The 21,099-nt window shown below is 34.1% G+C and overlaps 1 protein-coding gene across 2 annotated transcripts in view; it reads left to right on the top strand.

Moving 5' to 3' along the window:
• LOC129803884 (protein bric-a-brac 1-like) overlaps positions 1 to 21,099 on the top strand; it is a 372,561-nt gene that overhangs the window by 41,817 nt on the left and 309,645 nt on the right. For both annotated transcript variants that reach the window (XM_055850754.1, XM_055850752.1), the window contains exon 2: positions 12,807 to 12,852. The gene's annotated coding sequence lies outside the window, so the exon portion shown is untranslated. The remainder of the gene's footprint in view (positions 1 to 12,806; positions 12,853 to 21,099) is intronic.

Raw genomic sequence — 21,099 nt, 5'->3', positions numbered from 1 at the left:
GAAAAATTAATAGAAATATGGGCATTGCTTTGGGTAGTATTCCGGCCACATTGAGTGAAATTCCGCCCACCTTTTTTCTGACCACCTTAATATTTAGTTTAATACGTTTGTATGACCCACAAACCCTGAGATCTTCCGTGTAATTTGTCCTGAAGACCTAAAGAGTAGCATCTCAAATTTACGCGCAGACTCCCGTAGCAATTTGCCTTTCCTGAACTCTTCCAAGGCCTTTTCTACATCATCTTTTTCATAGAAGCGATGTTTTTTTTTCTCTGGACATTGTAGAACTCAAAAATTGAAAAAAAAAACATAAAATTAATAAGATATTTAGGAAAGCAAAAGATGTTGCCGGAATAGGCAACACTACCTCACCGGAGAGACGCTCACAAAGTATATACTTTTTTACGCGAAATACAGGATCCAGCTGGAAAATTTTACCGGAAATTTAAAGACTGATTCACTATTAACATAAACAGAAACAATCTTTAACGAAAACTAATACATTTTCATGAAAAACACCGAACGAAAACCTCTTGCACTTCATCACAAATCGTAAAACTGCTAGAAACACAATATATCTGTCACATTTTTTGTAAGACTCTTTCTACCCTGAGTTTTTACAACGCAATTTAAATTCAAATTATACCCAAAAATTTAACGGTCTTTGTGTTAATACATCCTAAAATGAATAAATATTTAAGACCGAAATGAATTCATTGACTATTCGAAGATTACATACATAATTTTAATTAATTTATTTGCATGGCCGAAATTACACTCAATGTGGCCGAAATTTGGCACACTTCCCCTAACTGGTCAATTTGAAAAAAAGACACTTTCTCTTTGAGTTCGTGCAGTAATGTCCTGGAGTAAATACATTACTTGTTTAGGAGCCTTCTTCTACTACTACTTCTTCTTAGGCCAAACGGTTAGAGATAGCTACATGGAGTTTTCTGAAGACCCTATTTCGCATCAGTAATATGACTTTCTTTTACTCCTCGAACTCAAAAACAGATCAGTAATATATGTACAGTACATACAACTAGCTTTCTATTACGGTTTTGGAGCTTAAACGGAAAGAGATATCAATTTCCAGACTTTGGTGACCCTTCCCCTTTAAAATAGGTGTGATTAGAAGGAATCACACCTAATAGTGAAAAGGTGTCCCCTTCTTTCCATCCCAACCATCATACTCTTTAAAATCATGTTTTTTTTGAGTTTTTCACAAAAACGACTGCTTAATTTTGAATTTTTTGCAAAGGCTTTAAAATTTCCAAACGTCCTGTACTAGACTTAATCGACATTGGACTGGAAAAATAGCCGTAAACGATTATTTCGTCCGAAAAGTTTTAATATCATGGTTTTATATATTTTCTCGATCTATAGGCTAAACAGTAAGAGATATCGACTTACGATCTCCGATGACTTGCCCCCTCATTAGTCTATACGATTAATCTCCAACCTTACCAAAGCCATGTTTTCGAAAACAGCTCTAGCAATTTCCTCTATTTTCGTAAATGGTTCGGAGTTCGGAGGTAGCCTTTCCAAACATTTTGTATATAGAAACCTATGACCGAAAAAAATTTCAAAACCGAAGATAGATGCCGAGATAGGAAGGTATGTGAATTTTGATTTTCTAAAAATTTCCTAAATTGAAAAGTATTATGGAGGCAATGGTATCTAAAATGGTTGCAGATAAAACGAAAGCTCTTTGATTTCCTTTGCTAAAATTTGCAAGATTTAAAATTCCCTAGAAAAGTTATGCAAGCCATTGTGAAGAGGCGTCGACCTCGAGGCAGACCTAGAACAAGGTGGCAGAATCAAATTCAGGATCTTGCATGGGAGCGCCTTGGGATCGAACCCGAACATCTTTCTGAAGTGGCGGAGGATCGATAAGCGTGGGATGCTAATTTGGATGTCATGGGACCGCGACCCCAATAGGGATAAGGGGTTGAAATTGAAAATGATGATGATGAAAATTTGGAAGATAATCTCACAGCTTTTGAATTTTTAAATTTAGTACGGTTTATTAAATGATCGATCAAATTTAATTTTTTTAAGGTGCTACATCAAAGTTACAATTGCGAGCACTTTACCTTTTTCCCATCCCTTTTTTCTTCATCAATAAAGCAAGAATGCTTTTAGGGCATTTTGAAAAAATAACGGTTATTGTGATGGGAAATGTTATACTTAATTAAATTCAATATTTTCCCTCGATGTCTTACTTATTTCAGATTACGATGAATTCATTACTTTTCACTACAGGTGTATCTATATATAGTAAGATCACCTGGATAAAAGAAATGCAATTATTTCGATGATTGTATAGACTTCGTATTAAGCTGGTATATGAAATGCCGAAAAAAAGTATACAGTAAAATCCGCAACAACCTAGATTATTTCCATCATTAATATATTGAATTTATATCTTTTGATCATGCCTTCATAATTGCGTTAAGAATTCCCAAAAAAAGAAGATTACAAGGAATCATATTTTGAGGTAAATTCACGTGCGTGAGGAAAAAAATAATTTTCATATTTTTTGTACAAAAATCCAATCCAATAAAATATTGATAATATATTAACTTAATTTAATGGCAATAATATAAATAATTTATTTTTTCCAAAGAATCGTGTATTTTCTTTCACGTATAGTTTTGGGCAACAGGAAAGAAAAGAAGAATAATTTTGGGATTTTATTAATTATGCATATTCATTCGAAATTATATATTTTTTGTATAACAAAAAATTTATCGGATGTGTATATTCATCTTTATATTATTACTCTTCTTTGGCTTTATTTTCATCTTTCTTGAGACCAAATTCAATAGCTAATATTAACAGTGGATAAGGTAAAAGTTGCTGCGAAGAGAATAGTGAAGGATTGTATAAAAAAGATTTGGTTAATTGGTTTGTATGTTTCTCTATACTGATTGTATAGAAAAAAAAGAGCTTTACGATTATATTGAACTCATAAATCGAATTAACATTTTTTGCTTTCTACCCAAAATCACCTTTGAAGAAATTTCATATTTCATTTTGATTATTCAATTTTCATATATTTTTTTAATGTTGAAAGCTAGATGAGAAGCAGTAGAAGAAAAAGAATTGGAGGAACTGGATCTGATAAAATTATTATTATATCAAAAATTATTAACATTCTGAGATGCTCACATCTAATTTTCAATGATTTTAAATGGAAGATTCAGCTGAAGGAACGAAAAAAACATGCAGAATTTCGCTTAAATATTTAAATTTTAATTCAACATTATTTTGCATTACTCGAAATAGTTGGAGGGATTTCACCTGTTTGTAGAAATTTCACTGTAAGAAATTCAGTGACTTTGTGTATGAATGTGTGAAGGTTAAGAATGAAATTTCGAGGGGTCAATAAGTTTATATATTCTATCGAATAGCTTTATATTATAAGCAATTTTGGGGTTTTTCGTCTTTTTAATTTAAGAACTAAACTTAAACTTATGCCCTAGACACAGTTATGACTTAAACCGACTTAAGTCTCCCATTAAGCTGGTTCTCAGTTTAAGTCGTAAGTGTGTGTAGGGCATTACCGTAGATGTGTGTGATTCCACTCCGGAGGTGACTTATTGCCACCCTGCTGTTGGTAAGCTTGTCTTTCATTTTAGCACTAAAGAATGGTCTTCACCGAACCTGTCTACCACGCTTGAACGATGAAGACTATCCTTAAATGCCTAGAATTAAAGAAATGTTTATTTTGCTCCCCAGTCACTCCCAGAGGGCTTAAGTTTAATTTCTAGGCATCCTTATTGCGCAATCCAATCAATGTTCCATCAGAATTACCGTAGGATCTGTCAGTCTGACATGATTAAAAAATAAAAGGACGTTTAATTATCACAATAGTTAATTACAGGATAGGAATTGGAGAAAATTTTTTACCGCTTCGGAAAATATATCTCTAGTCAAAAATAAGAAAACTCGTTTCTAACATGGCAAATGATATCGATCTTCAAAAACCAATTCTCAGGACGTACTTAATTCAGCTATGCCAGTGACAATAACGAGGTTAACAAACTGAAATTCTTGAATGGCGGGAAAGGCTTAATTATGCATTGTTTGCCTGATAGTCAGAACCTAGAATAACGGAACATGTGATGGCTCCAGTAGTCGAGCACTCGCTCTATGATGCAGGAGTAGGGGAAGTGTCCATGCTTCGTACGATCCCAAGCTTCGTAATGAATAATTTTCCTTTTCTCTAGTTTTTAAAATATGGATGCAATGAGTCAAATCTTTATTGAGAAACATTGGAAAAAATTTAGCTATTACGAAGCTTGGACTCGTACAAAGTATGGGTATTTTCTCTGAAATTTTTAGAGGTGTTTTTACCTGATACAATTTTAGCACAGTTCTGTACAATAAAAGTTTTGTCTTCATGTTCAAGTTTCTTTCTTGGAATATTCTTCATAAAACTGAAATAGGTTTGATTGACTTACAGTAGAGCCTCTTTATAGGCCATATTTGGTTCCAGATTTGACACTTGCGTCGCACTATAGCCTATGTCATTTTTTAAAATTATCAACGACTTTTAGTAATGAAATTGCTATACGGCTTCCACTTTCTTTGTGATTGTGGTACTTGTCCTCGCTCTCTTCAGGATCACAATTATCACAACTACTCAATAAAATTTGCCAAAAATATTAAAATAATTATGACAACATTGTATGTCGCGTATTAAAAAACATAATCTAACTTAAAATCAGTGTTTTGAAATCAACGGTCGATAAATTGTGGACTATAGAGCGATGGCCTATAGCGGGGTTCTACTGTAGTGTCTATGAACGGATTTTGGTTGAACGAATGTGATGGTTGACTCAAGTTAGATGAAGGATTTCCAGAGGAAGGATTCAAAGTTGTGGATTCCTAATGGAAGCTTTGTTAAATGGATGCTTTCGAAGAGCGTTGAAGATTGCAGACGAAGTAATGTCAATCTTTTTGTCAATATTAGTGCTCGATCTCAACAGAGAGAGCATTGTATAATCCCTAGATTTTTTTTACTTCACAAAATTTCCACTTTGTCCCTGACTTCTGAGAAATGACGTCACGCTGTTTACGATGCGTCTGTCCGGTCATTACTACGCTTAGAAGTCAAACGGTTAGAGATAGAGACTTGGAACCTTAGAGAAACTCTCCCCCATAAGTTGACCTCGGGACTGTTAACATGCCCCTCATTTTACCTTTACTCCTCCATTTCCCCACCAAAACCATGAGCTTGGATATGTTTTTAGAGGTTACCTAGGCAGACATTGCGTTCATATACGATAGTACCATTGAATCATGCCTAATGACGGTTTTCGAGATCAGACGCTAGACGTTTTGCCTCCCTTTTTTGAAATGTTGAAATCTTTCGAATCTTTTTATGAAAAATCAGAAGGCTTTTAATGTGGATTAATTGCTTGATTGTCGGTCGATTTAGCGCAAAGGTACACCGTTCTTCGCCCCTTGATTTGTGAGAAAAGTGCAAAGAAAAGGAGATCATTTGGGGAAGGTTGTGTATCAGTATGGAATGGCTCTTTCCTGTAAAAACACTCTAGTTCTCCTAAGGGAGGTTTTGGTGGGGTAACGAGGGGCAGCTTGCAGGGGCTATGAGGAATAAAGTTGGTATGGGATGTGCAATAAAAATTTCATTTGAACATCGTTTCTGTATTTGTAAAAATAATTTATTTAGAAAGACTTACACATTTGAAATGGTGCATTTGGATGATTCTTTTATCTCTTCAGAGTTTTTTCTCCTTCATGTGATGTTGCCGCCAGTGTGGTGGTGTATTTTTGGGGTCAGAGGCAAGTGGAGCATCGTCTCGGATGTTACTCACTTCCCTGGCGCCGTGGCACGAGGAAGCGCCATGGTGAGGTCGCCACGGAGTGAAAAGAGATTTGGTGTGGGATGTGAAGAGAGAATTCGGCAGTAGCGAGGAAATTATTAACAATGAAACACTCCCGCTTTCAATTTATAATTAAGCACCTTATATTCAACATGCTCCTGGCCCATAGAAGAGATTCGCGCCTGTAGACGAATTCCGGTGCATATTTCATGATGTGAGACGGTCTCGATTCTCTCTCTCTCTCTCTCTTTCACTTACCATCCACCCACCCACCCAGCCCCATTTCTGACGAGTACTTTTGGTCGTCTCATCTGAGGCAACTTCCATTGGGGGTCTATGTTTCGTTATGTCAATAATGACGATGGGGTTTCATGCATTTATGCAGATGTCATAAATGAAGTCATGAGTGTTAGACTAGGATAGTAGATGTTACTCTCCAGCATTCTGTGTATGAATTCATTAATAAAATGACTTGTCGAACTTCGAAAATGTCGTTGGCAAAACCTTTTGATACCACAGGAAAAACATAACACGAGCTAAAGAATTTCTGATGAGTTTCTCCACGAGTTCTCATCCAAATCACATCGAAGGTCTAATCGGTCTAATCACATAAACGTGCCACAAATATCTTCTACAAATGACTCTTCTTTTAATATTAGATTCATTTATTAAATATTGGATTTTGTTGTAAATATTAATAAAGGTGTCAGAGGCATCGGATGATTGTGTTAAATTTTATGTTCTTATAGAAGTCTAATTTGTAATTATAGCTTTTGGATGCAATTTGTTATTTATAATGCACTATGGGGTTTGTTAAGGTAAAGTACCCATTCATATTGGGCATAACTTATACGTAGTTTTACCCATCATGTAAATCATCCAGTTATTTGAAACTATATATATGCATTATCAAGAAGATAGATGGCGTTGTCAGTGAAGTAAACTCATTGACAGTTCAGATGACAGATAAAAGGGAATTCTAACGATATTTTTAAAAATATTGTTCTTTTTCACAAATCTTCGTGGCGATGTATTCGCTTTACATGTTATACGATCTCAGAGAAATATTATTCTTAATCATCCATTACCTACATTTTTAACATAACCCCGCATTTGACAATTTGAATTCAACCGTTGCGTTGGTCGCATTGTTCGAATTTGAGAGACTACTCACTTTTATTCACTTTGGTTTGCATATCTAGCCTATCATTTGACTTCTTCTAAAAAACAGGACTAGCGATTTTTTGAACATATGTATCAAATTTAGAACTACACTGCCAATAATTGTATTGAATATTTTTATTAAAACTTTCTCTCACCTTGGATGAAATCATCAAAGTAAGGACTACCCTTTCTCAATGTCTATTCTTAGCGGAAGCCAGAGTTAATTTAAGTAATGTTATTTTCAGTAGTGGAAGAGTTTGATAAACAGACCACTTAGGAATGCCTCCTCGCATTAAGGAAGATTCTACTGTACTCCAGATTCTTCTTTGGCAAAGGCGCTGCATTTTGTTATACGTTTTATCAAATGTGAAAATCATCCGTTTCAGATATTTAGGGTTATCGGTTGAAAAGGGATCGCAAAGCGTCCCAGGCTTTTCGAAATGCTCGAACTCGTGAATTAGATGCTATACCTCAAAAGTACTTTCGCATCATTAACCGTTTACCGGTTCTCAACCGATTTGAACGATCCTTTAGTCGACTTATGGGGGGGGTCCCCCGAAGGTCCCAAGTCTCTATCTCTAACCGTATGGCCTCTATAGCTGGCGACAGTCGGCCGGACAGACGGACAGACGGACAGACGGACAAACAGCGTGACGACATTTCTTAGAAATCTTCTGAAACGTGAAAATTTGTTGAGAAAAGTGACGAAATATTCACCTTGACTACCTTCAAAACATATTCCAAAATGAAAAAAAAAACACTTAGGACCCCTTTCGAAACAAATTAAGAAAACTCGATTTTGGAAGGATTTTGGGGAGAAAGGAAAAAACAGTGTTCAAGAAAATGTTGTGTTATAGGAGGGGGGGGGGGGGTGTCGTCGAAGACTGGAAGTCGATATCTCTTACCGTTTGGCCTAGCTGTGTCATTAGTTGAAAAAAAAGTGGATTAAATAACTTGTTTCTCCTTGAGTTCGTTTAGTAAAAATTAAATGGCGGTTTTTGCGACTATTTGTTTTGTGTCTTGGTTAAATATTTCCTTTTGATAATTAGGGTAAGTGTGCCAAATTCCGGCCAGCTTGCAATTTCGGCCACTTTTTTTGTTCCTCGAATTTCCATGAACTTTTAGATTTTACGTACTCTAGAGATTATACAATGCAAAAGAATAACAAAAAATGTAGCTTCGACAAACGAGATGACATGAAAAAAGATATTGGAAGAATTCCGGAAGGGCAAGGAACTATGAGAATGAAGGTGGCCGAAATAGGGTACCAAAGCTATGTCTATATTTTTATTAATTTTAAAATGTATTAAAAATGATTTTAGAGTAAATAAAGACGGTAAACTCTTTACAAGGTTCCAAACAACACTCTTACAAAAGAAAGAATAAAAAAAAGCAATTTGTATTAAAAATATTACATTTCAAAATTGAGACATTGGCGTTTGCATGCAACTATGCCGAAATTTGGCACACTTACCCTATCACAGAAACATAGTGTATTCACAATAAAAAATTGAGTTCTTAAAGGAATATTGAAGAAGTGTAAGTTCTCCTTCTATGATATTTGAAGTACATTGAGGATTTTTTTATGCTGTTGTGTAGTAAATCTCACCAATCGGCAATGAAGAGGGATATAATTTTATTTGCGTGCCCGCCATGGCTGAGATTTTTGTTCATTCTCGTTCGTCTATTCGTTTTGCATGAATTAATTTCCTCGTGATTTAATATCCTCTCGGCAATGTATTTAATTTAATTAGAAAATAATTAGACGGAGGTTGCGCTTTGGAGTGCTATCTCCCTGTCTTTATCTTAACTCTAACTGAATTACTGATCACATTTTTTTTTACTGAGATTCCTTTTTTCAGTCTTTCATGGTTTTGATACATTGCGTAGGCATATCGTATTTTATGTTAAAACTTATATTTTTTTAAATTAATTAATAAAAATTCTTTTTTGCAAATCACTTGTGATAAATGTCTAATCCTGGAGGAAAGATACATTTAATTGGAATAAAAAGTGGTAGAAATGGGTGGTATATGGGTATGTTTAGAGTTTTCTAAATATTTGCACGTGACGTTATAGGATGGGAAAACTATCTGGGGAGACCATTTGGCCAAGAAGAAAAGAATGAAAGAGTGGTGCGATATATAAAATTCAATAATTCATGGATGGATATGGAACGTGGTGTATTTATAATTCAGGACTCAATTAATTGCTCTTGCATGCATCTCAATGTAATAATGTAGTGTGCCTGTGCTCCTCCATTCATCCCAGCGGCATCTCCGCAGCTTGCACTCTCTTACCCTCTGACTGGAGCCATCATCATCACAGCCATCGGCGGGTTGCCCCCAAGTTCGTTGTCAGGTTGGAATAGATGGATGCATATGGAGACCTCGTTTTCCCCCAGAATATTATACAACAGGAGCAGGATGTCAGGACGCGCTCATTCGTCGGTCGGTGGTTAATATTTGATACAAGAGAGCTTCCCAGTATCCTCTATCTCCTAGCACACACTGTGCCCAAACCTACAGAAACTCATACATCTCATCCCTAACAGAGATTCCGCACATCTCTCATTCACTCGTCATCTGTCCGTCCATTGCATGGCAAAAGTGGGCTCACGAATGGAAAAGATGGAATATTTATATGTGACGAAATATCTCTTTTGTGGTGCATTGGCTCAGACAAACACCAAAAAAAAAAAAATCTGGCCGCTAGGGAATTCTACAGAGGCATCGACACATTTTCACCTGACAGATGGGGGGGGGGGGGGGGGGGGGGGAACTACTGGGAAAATATTCTCATATTGAGCCTTTTCTGTTGAAAATCCATTTTCCGCTGAAATTGTTCTGACTCTATGCCAAAGATGATTGACATAGAGGTGATCCAAGAATAATGGGAAGAAAATTAGGAAACCACATCTCTCATGCGAGATGCAGATTTTGAACTATCTAACCCACCCCTTGTGTTATGATTCAATGGATTTGACTTATTTTGAAGCAAAATTCACGAGTGTATTCAGAAAATATTTTGGGTTATTATTGTTTGCTTTCCATTGTTGCTAACTTCACATCTATGTTTAGATGCGGCAAAAGTGTCTCGGATTAAGGGAAAATGGTGTACTGTATGAGATAATTGATTGTGGAGGAGGGTTTTAGGTTTCGCACACACTAAAACTTCGAGCACTTCATAATTCTATAAGTTTCCTAACTAATCTGTCTCTCGGCTTAAACAGACAAATGACTTAGTCGCAAACTGATGGGAATTAATTCAAATCATTATTGTGATTATAATTATGTTAATCCGTCTCTTAGATTAAATTGTGAGTGTGTCTAGGGCATAACACATAATCAGGACAATCTGCGTACTTTATGGTAATGACCAACGCACAATAACTTTTATTTGTAAACATGTTTTCAAAATTTCCTTTAAAAGAGAGCGAGATGACTAGATCTACATTTCATTCACTCTCATTGCAATTTCAAAAACATATTTACAAAACAAAACTTATTGTGCGTTGGGCATAACGCACTGATTTACTATTATTATTTTCTATTATTCTATTATTTTCCTATTATTTTCATGCGCTCTTGAAAACTCTTGGAAAAGTCCATCATAGGTTTGACGTAACACATACGTAAAAGGTTCTCCACTTGCATAATTGCTGGTATCTTATGTTTGAGAATTCTTTTTTTTATATTACACTTTTTTATGTTTTCAATGTTTTTTTTTCTTATACAAACCGTTTTGCTAATATCACTAGCAGTGTAGATAATTTGTATCATATCACACACTCAGAGTAAAATACACCTAAAAAAACAGAGAATTGCATGTACGATAGATTGTTTTTCCTCGCAGAAACTCAGAGTAAGAAAACCACGAGTGTGACATATGCACAAATCGGGGGTATTTTTTTTACATCAAATTATAACTCCGAAAGAACTAAAACCGGTAGTAAATTTGGCAATAAGCGGAGGTTAGAAAAATTGAGTTGAAAAATCAAACCCCATTCGGGTGTAGATTTTACACCGACGCTGTAAAATAAATTAGAAACCCTATCAAGGGATATTTTTACACCAATGGTATTTAAAATATCGTCTGTTCCTAGTGGTATAAATTTAGCACTCGATGAGATTTAAATGTTATATAGCGAATTATTTCCTTAAAGAAAATATATTATTTGTATACTTTTATTTATATCATAATGAAACGAAAGTGTATTAAATTCATACAAGTTATATTTGTGACTGTTCTAGGTGATGAAAAAGTAATTTTTTCAAGTGCTTTTCGCAGATTATATGCACAGTGTAAATGTAACACTATAGAGAGTTAATTTTTATAAAGCAAGTGGAATAAATTTCACTTTTTTCTCTCTTTTTTGGTGTTAATCTAAACCCTGATTGCTATGATGCTGCATATTCAACACCGCTTTCTAACCTCGGCTTCCAAACCCATTTCTCTGAGTTCATATAGGGGAGGGTGGGGCAGTTTCACCCCTAAATTGCAAAATGGATTTTGAGACCATTTTGCAAAAAGATGATAAACAGAAGTAAAGCTTTGTATATTTTGTGAATTACAGTTGGATTTAGGGTTAATAAAAATAATAACAATAATCTTTCAATTTCGTTAGTCTATTGTGGAGAAATTTATTTCACTTGAAAGACAGAATGTGTGAAAGTCCCCCATTGCGGGGCAATTTCAAGATAAATATGAGGCAATTTTTGAGAAAGTTAAAGCGTGTTTATAGGAAACTTGCAATACTACAATTGATTAAAATTACTATTTTGAAGTCTTCTTAGACTCTAAAACATAAAAATATAATCGAACAAGAACTTTATAACAGAATTTAAACACTAATTAATCATACAGAGAAAATAAAATATCGCCAAAAATTTCCAAGCCTATTTCTCATTAATTGAGCAACTTTCTTTATATTTTTATACGAAAGAAATATCTTTTGTAGTGCTAAGCTAATTCTGTATATTGTTGGATCATTATATCACCTTAGAACATGTCTTTTTTTAGTATAACAGTTTTATAATAGTATTTCAAAGTCTTGAATTTTAATTATACTAAAAATAATTTACAATATCTTGCTGAAAATATTCTGAAAAGATATTATAACAATTAAATTCATCATTTTTATACATGTAAAAAACACTGAACGATTATTTTTTATTATATTTTTTATGAACTTTTACGAAATACTACTTCCCATAATTTCGAACTTTATGGACATAAACAGCTACAAAACGTTTTCAATGATCATTTTAAGTTAATTTTGATTGAAAAAGTAAATTGTTAGACACTGGAAACTTCTCCGTGTGCTTGCATGAAACTGCCCCTCACGCACTTTCGGAACTCAAACCAAAATTGTGAGAACCATCTTAGATTTCATTCAACGCTAAATACCTTATAATACTCAGATAACCACTGGTAATTTAATACAATTATGTTACTTCGATAGAAAAGTGCAATAGTTGAGAAATTGTTGAAAATAAAACATTACAAAAAGTTTCATTTTGATGCAGTTTTATAAAATCAATTAGAGAATTCAAACGAGAAGCGACACGAAATTAATTATTTTTATGAACATGGGTCTCAGTTATCTCTTCAATAACATAAAGGTTTTATTCCATTCCTTTCAAAGAGATAAGAAGAATATGCAAAAATTGAAACTGCCCCGTCGTTAAACTGCCTCACCCTCCCCTATATAAAGACTTTAACAAAAAACATAGATTTCTTATAAAAATCGAAAGTAAAAATGTTTTATTTGTGTTTTTTTTACAGATGTCAATCTTGTAATGCCATAAGTGATATCTGCCAGAGAAAATTGGTAAGAAAGAACTTTAAGATTTTGTAATACTCCCTCCGTTCCGAAATAAGTCGTACGTTTGGGAAAAATTCTTGTTCCGAAATAAGTCATACGTTTGGGAAAAAATGGGATTAAGAGAAAGTTTGTTAGTAAATGTTTTGTGTATCAACATTTATCTCTTGTAAAGAACTATTGTAAATGTTCAGAACTAAAATTGGGGTCCAATCTTCATGGTAAGTTGAGGAACGAATGTCTTAAAAATGTCTTATTTTTGTGTTTTATTTTCAATCTAAAATAGGTGCAGAATGGTGAGAGATACAGACTTGGGACCTTCGGGGGACCCCCCCATAAGTTGATCCTGGGACCATTAATATGTCCTTTATTTTGCCCCCATCCCTCCCCTTCCCCTCCAAAATCATGTTTTTTGGGATTGCTCGTAAACACGTCGTGCGATTTTATTCTTCAATTCTGGATATGTTTTAGAGAAACATATAAATGGTCCCAGGGTCAACTTATGGGGGGTCCGCTGAAGGTCCCAAGTCCTTATCTCTCACCATTTTGCATCCAGATATTCGAACACATAAAAAAAAGGATGTTCTTTTTGTTGCTCATTCTGCAAAATTTGAGATATAAAAAATGTCATATCGGTAATAACTGTTGAGTTCTACTTGTGCATACTAAAAATTAAGAACAAATTCTAACCTGTAATGTTAATCACAGTCCATTTTTTAGTAATTAACTATCTACCGGAGCTCTTTGGAAAAAGCGCGATAAATGGACAACTTCAACATATCGATTCCTCAACTTACCATCGTGATAGGATCCCCATATTATCCCTGAACATGGAGGATAGTTCATACATAAGATATTTACAAATAACAAAAACATTCTCTGAAACCATTCCTTAATCCCTAATTTTTCGCCAAACGTACGACTTATTTCGGAACGGAGGGAGTATCAATTAAGGTTTAAACTATTTTATGAAAAGGAGGGACACTCTTAGAATCTTCACCCTTGTGAATTTAGGCAAATTAATAGCTGGGCAACCATATTCTATTGATAACAAGGTGACAAACGCCTTCGACCATCCATTTATCTGTCCAAATACATATAGGAGTGTATATAGAGTGTCAAATATAGTGGCGATCCCCTAACAATAATCGAGAGTGTGTCCTCTGAGTCGTAAATGAGTTAGTTTACTATCTCCAATAAGTAATCATTTATAGTAGTGGTGTAATGGAATTGATATGGGGGGATTGTATTAGTTTCTTCGGTGCTATATCTACATATAGATATAATGTAAAATATGCTACCGGATGGAGGAGCAAGAGAACATGAAAGTTGGAGTAATACGAAGGAGCTTGGAAAGTGGTATGAGATGGTGTGGTTTGCAAGTTGCATGGTTTATGCCCTTTCTCCATCCTCCCTCTCTAACATTTCCTCTTTCACCCCTATAACATTCAACCTAATTTGAGGCTCTCGATCCACCCTCGCTTTTTGTTGCATTTTCTCAATAACATGTGATTTCGGTGTGTAACTGGCTTCTATTGTCTCCCCATTAGTTTACAATAATCAAATTATATTTCCTCCAATTCTCTATACAATTTCCAACTGCCAACATTTTACCCAAAATATGTTTCTTTCTCTGGCCACACCATGAACTTTTATTATACTGCCAATTATGCAATGGATTAACTTATTCGACGTTTTTGCTCCATTTCCGAATCCAATCGATTAGGACAATGGTCTAGCGTTGAGAAGTGTGCAACATTGTTGGAATATTTGGTATAGACTAGAAGTTGGCAAGAAGTCTTGATCTAAAAGGCAAAGAGACGTTTTTCGTTAATTTTACATCTTCAATTACTCGTTTATTTTAATTTTCTATGTTATTCTATGTTTCTCCCTTACGGCAAAATAATTAATTTGGAGTAATAGGTATTCGGTTTACTATTACGGAACGATCACATGTAAGTCCTTTGAAGACGAGGTTATAGGCAGTTGAAGTCTGGGACTCTTACTGTTTAATCTCTAACCAAGAGAGCAGTTTTCATCTTTCAACTTTCGAGGATCTATTTTCACGACGTATCTTCATGTTTCCGAAGATTCTGAGTAATGCTGTTAGGACCTTGACACACTTAGGATTTATGCCGAGAAACGGCTTAGTGGAAAATGATAGAAATGTGGTTTAACCATTATTTCGAATATGATTACGCTAAGCCGTCTCTCGGCTGATCCTCAAGTCTGTCAAGGTCCTTACGTTATTTGCCCGTTTATCCACTTGATTCGTCTGATCTTTGTATGTAAAAGGCTAAAGGATTAAGCGCTAAAAGATAGAGGCTTGGGGTTTTCGGATTACCAGCACGTATAACGACTAACGACTCAAAGACCATTAAATGCCTTTAGATTTAGATTTCCTCCGTGCCTCTTCCCCTTTCCGCCAAAATATTATTTTTTCCGGATTTCTCGATTTGTTTTTAGGGGTTCCCTAGGTAGGTAATGTAATTTTTAAGACAGTATCATCGAATCACTCCTTAGAAGATTTTTTCGATTTTTCTAATTCAAAGGTTCAAGAACTTTATAAACAATATTTCTTCAAACGATTTGAATAAATTTGAATTCGTTGTAAAACTTTTGGATATTCTGCCTAGTTCGAACAGATCCCAATCGGTTCGTAACCTGTAATGAATAACACTTGTAAACCAATGAGGCTATTTATATCACCGCATTAGATTGGGTTTGAATTATTCCAAAATCAGATTTTGGATCATTAAGTCTCAATCAAAGGCCGCAATCTAAACGGTTTCATTGAAGTCATTTAGATTGTCGCATTAGATTCAAACTGAATTGTCCGAAAATCCAATTTTGGGACAATTCAATCTCAATCCAATGCGGCGGTGTAAATGGCATCAATGACTACTTTTTATCCGAAGCTCAATTGTATTTATCCACAGCCTTTTTATACGTTTTTTAAGAGATTAAGAAGTCGTTTCAAATCATTTGTAAACCGGTAAACTAAAAAAAAACGACACACTGTAAAATAAAAGTTTGTGAAATGAACAACATTTTGGGTAGTGTGATACTTTATCGTTGAAATGGGATCCATAAGACCCGAAATACTTCTGGGTCATTCAGGAATATAGTCCATTGCTGTTTGAACCATTGAAGCTTAATAACACAGCAATTGTAAACTATACCAAGCCCTAGAAGCTAAGATTAAATCTCAGAACTAGAACTTTTTAGCATGATTTTTTTATCCATATAAACATTTCCTTTGTGGGATATTATCGTAGGTTAAATAGTTTATATGATACAACAAACTGCGTCTATTCAGAGGGATGATCAATTCCTTGATATCAGATATAGCAACACCTTAAATAAATATTAATTTTGGACAAATATTATATCGCACTTTTGCGATTTGAGTGGCAAATGTAGCATCTGCGTGTTTTAAGGTAGAAACTCTACAACATTAAATTATAGTTTGTCATATTTTAATAATTATTAATTATATTTTAAGTGGAATTTTTTACAAGTGACGCATGATGTTAGAGGAAACTTGAAAATACTCTCAGTATTTAGGACAATTTTCGCTTTTAGACTATAGGACACTAGGAGCAAATGGAGCACCTTTGAAATGGTGCACATTTTAATAGATTATCTCTCCTACTTTTAAATCGAATTGGACCTTATCATAATGTAATTTAGATTCACAGTAGGTTTGGAGCTAGTAAATCCCAAAATATACATAGGTATCAGTTTAGATCAGCCCGAAAAAGCAGGAATGGTGTCGATATACTCTGGGATCAGCCCTAAATTTTAAGGATCAAGCTGGGTTTGATTTACGAGAATTTACGAAATTTTTGCTACGTCAGCGTCAGTGGTAAAAATTATAAAATTTTGCTTTCGGCGTTTATAGGTGCTTTTCGAAACATCAATTGAATGAAAAATATGGAGAGTGATCCCACGCAATGTCGCAAAATTTTAAAAATACATGAATATAAGACTACAGGAGGTCCAGGTCCTTTTTGTTCCCATTGTCGGGAACAAATTCGTGTAAGTGATTTCGTTTTACAGTTAAGGCCTATACTTCAGTCGAGATGGATTTCGGTGGCGAAAGTTCATAAGGAACATCAAATAAAAATCAGCTTGAGAGTGTTTTATACAGACGCGTGCGTGAGGAAATTAAATGCGAATGCTGGCAGCAGGAGTGGAAGGGAATCTCGAATTAAAAAAATGAAACCATGTAGCACGAAAATTGCCATAGATTTGGCGTCCTCCTCGTTTTGGTGACGGGTGACTGAGTGTGAGAGAAGGGATACGATTTTATACTAGACGAGCTATTTTTTGGAACAAATTCAATATTGGGTATCTTTTTGAGTCTCGTAAAATGAACAAGATTGTGCCAAAAATTATAGTGTCCGTGGACGAGCTAATTTTTAGAACAAATATGTTCCGAAATTTTTTACCGTGTATAGGGCACTCAATGGGTCAAGAGGTAGAGAATTCACTCTATGTTGCAAATGTCCCGGGTTCGAATCCCCTTTAGGTCACCAGGAATTTTTCTTGCGTTAAAGGTGTTCGAATGTTCGAATTGCATTCAGTGAACTTCACTGCACTTGATTCCACGTGGCATAGGACTGATAACCCCATCCCTGTATAAGAAAAAAACAGTACTGGATGTCCCGATCTTTCCTTGCAAGAAGGTCTAAGTTTCTCTGTGGAACGTTGTGCCAACATTATTTTACTATTATTATTTTTACTATGATACTTAAAACTTCTAAGGAATGATTCGGATTTGTCACAAATGTGACACATTGGATAGAATAATTCAAGAATATTTTTTTAAATAAATTTTTACAAAGAAAACTTTATGTTTGTGCCTAATTGTTATCTTGTCATCGTTATCTAAGTTGTGTGTATCAATACTATGTAAAGGTGCCACAATTTTACAAATCTTTTTAAGAAAATCTTGAAAATATCACTTAGACAGCAAACAAGGGTTTGGAAATTCAAAGGTTGTGGAAAATTGTCAGTACAATCTTTTAAAATAAAACGGGGCAGTTCACAAAATTCTTAATCAATTCTCTATTAATCGAAAAATCGAATAATCGTCAAAATGTCACTCAAATTGTTGAAGCGCGATATAACTATATTATTTTATGAACGAATATAAATTATCTTTATTCGTATTTCGTCCAAAATACAAAAAAAAATAATTGAAGAAAATTACTCATAGTAGGGGGAAGTGGGGTAGCATTGAAATTGGGCTTTTTTCTCCTACTTTTAAATGGAACTAGACTTTATCATGACACAAACCAATTGCAAAGCTAAATTATTTTACGATATGGTTCAATTCTATTTAAAAATAGGAGAAAAAAGCCCAACTTTAAAACTGCACCAATTCCAAGGTGCCCCACTGCTCCCTATTTCCTTTCTGCATATCATGCAAACGATAAAACTCTTAAATTAAAAAAAATTTGATCAATTTTCAATGCTTAATATGAAAATGAGAATGGGGAGGAATGTTGCCCTAAGTCTTTAGTAATAGAAGGTACATTCCGATGAAATGTATCGTACATTAGAACTCAATTACACTTAAGCTCCTGTCGGTAATGCCGGAAACACTTAATAATTCAAATTTATTCGTTTAGAAGACAAATAGAGTTTTCTACAAAATTTAATTTTATTTGTCATATTTTAAAGTTTTAAGATGAAATTTGAAATATTTTTCTCTCCCTTTATGACTTTGTGAATTCGATTGTGAGATGTAGACACCGAGACAGGTATATAGAAATTACACTCTTGATGCATATATTAGCTAGAGGTAGAAGAAAAAAAACAGGGGCGATATTAAATGAAAAAAAAGTATATAGTTGTGGCTATTGCTGGTGGTTTTGATCAATGGGCGGAGTTTATTTTCCAATCAGTAACTGATTGATTGCTTTCTGTTTCATTTATTTCAGTTTTCATTCGCAACTCTCGGCTTCCATGCAAATATCTTGCTGATGCATTTTCTGTGGCTACAAGCGAGAAATTTTTAGGGAAGTTTTGCGAATAGCCCATAGATTTTCCTTGTATCGAATGATGGCGGAAAGTTTTTCAGAATGCATTTGTTGGAACTATGGGATTTTTTTGGCTAGTTTTTTTTTCTCAAATTTAATCGTTTCATCTAATTTACAATATCTACAAGTTTAAAAGATTATATGTCTCACTCTTGAAAAGTATGTGACATTTTGTAATATTTTTCTTTTATCAGAAAGTTGTAAAAATTAGCTTCACTCTTGGATTACATATGGACTTCTTTTTCATATCTTTAAATCTACCTTTGCCTTCATGTATATCATAATGTACCCAAAAGTATATATTATATATAGAATATAAATTGATACATAATATTTCCCTAAACATTTAACGAAAATTGATTGGGAGAACAAATAAATCATTCGAACCAATGATAAGAAAGTTCAGTAGAGTGTACTCAGAAATTGGTCGCATGTTCCAGGAATTTATCAAAGAATTTTGAGGTGAACTGATATGAAGACAAATAAAATGTTTTTTTTTTCATCGGCGCGATATCAAAAAAGTATATTTTTTCACCATATAGATGATTAACTAAATAAAATACCGTAATACTTATTTTTTTACTCACGTATGTTTGTCGTGGTTTATATGGTGTTTTTGTGCGCAACATTATATAGAGATTATTTATATCAAAATATTATTAGGAGCACCTTGGAAATTTTTATCACCTAAATGTCCCGAAAAAATTTCTTGAGTGGATAACTCGTAAAATAAATTAACTTTTTCTGTTGCGATGAGATATTGCCTCTTGCAAGTCACTCTCTTATGTTATTTTTTTTTATTGGAGAATGGAAAAGAAATAAACCACGTGGATTTGACGCATAATCTACCGATATTTATCTATACATCATCTCATTTTAAGACCCTCTCCATCTGCTTCTAAAAGTGTTTTTGATGATATCATTTTAGAGAAATATTAATTTAGAGACAATGAAAATTGTATTTTTTTCTTTTTCAACTCAGATAAAATGTGAAGTATTTATTTGTTTGGCAGTGACCCTGAATCACTAGAATTTGTTTTAATTAGATGAAATATTAGTGATTCATCCTCTCAAAAGGAATATCATCTCAAAGTAACATTTATTCTATAATAACCATACTAACAGAAATAAATATCTATGAAAAGCTCATGATGAAAAGAATACAATAACATAAGAGTTTTTGCCTCTGAGCTATGATGAAGACGGAACTAGTGAAAGTGTATGAAAGAAGTTTTCTTCACCAATAAAAAACAAGAATGCTGTATTGTATACAGAAATGTTAAGAAAAAAGTAATACCAAAGACGTTGTTTATGAATTTAAAAGCATATTCGTTGATTTATTTATTCATCAAATTTATTTCAAAGGAGTAATTTAAATAATGTGGAGATTTTTTTCCTCACTCTTTCTGCTATCGATGATGCCCCAACACATTAAATGGGGGAAGGGGGGAGCTGATGTGTTAAACAAATCGAACCGCAATTGAAAATCTAATGGAGAGAGAAGAGGAAGAATAATACTAATGCATATATAATATTTGAAGAGAAAAATATAGTTTTTTACAGTTCAGGGATGCCATTCAATGTTCAAAGTTTAATAAAAGAAAATTTGTTAAAAAGAAAATTTATTGTAATTGCTTTAAGTTATTGTAAGGATGCGATCGAAAAAAGAATTCAGTCTTTTACAATATTTTTAGCTGAGATTTTTTACAATCTTTTTGGAGGGGGCCGTCTGAAGACGCTAACTGTTATCTCTCAACGTTTAGTCTCTAAAATTTACTGAGAATTTCTTAATTAGCTACAAGCACGTACTTGTGTTTTTGCATCTACGCCAAGTCCTCAGTAGGGGAATTCCGGAATTTTCCCAAAGTCTTTTTCACATAATCTTGTGCGTCGAAGCGACATTTTTGTGTAGTTCTTGCATTGTATAATCTGGACAATACGCAAAAACTAAAAGTTCTTCGAAGTTTAAGGGACAAAGGAAATGGCCGAAATTGCAAGCTGGCCGAAATTTGGTACTGTTACCCTAAATTCATAATTTATATTAATTGAGTTTTTTTTTCGAAGTTAAATTTAAAGTGGCCGAAATTTTAAGCTGACCGAAATTTGGCACAGTTTCTTTATGTTTCTTTCTAAAATCTAATGCTGCAATCTCTGTGGAGTTCAAGCAGTAAAATTAAATTTAGTAAGTAATGAAATAAAATATTGA

The sequence above is a fragment of the Phlebotomus papatasi genome, chromosome 2 (assembly GCF_024763615.1).
Source record: "Phlebotomus papatasi isolate M1 chromosome 2, Ppap_2.1, whole genome shotgun sequence".
NCBI lineage: Eukaryota > Metazoa > Arthropoda > Insecta > Diptera > Psychodidae > Phlebotomus > Phlebotomus papatasi.
This window is presented reverse-complemented; position numbering and strand designations above follow the sequence as displayed.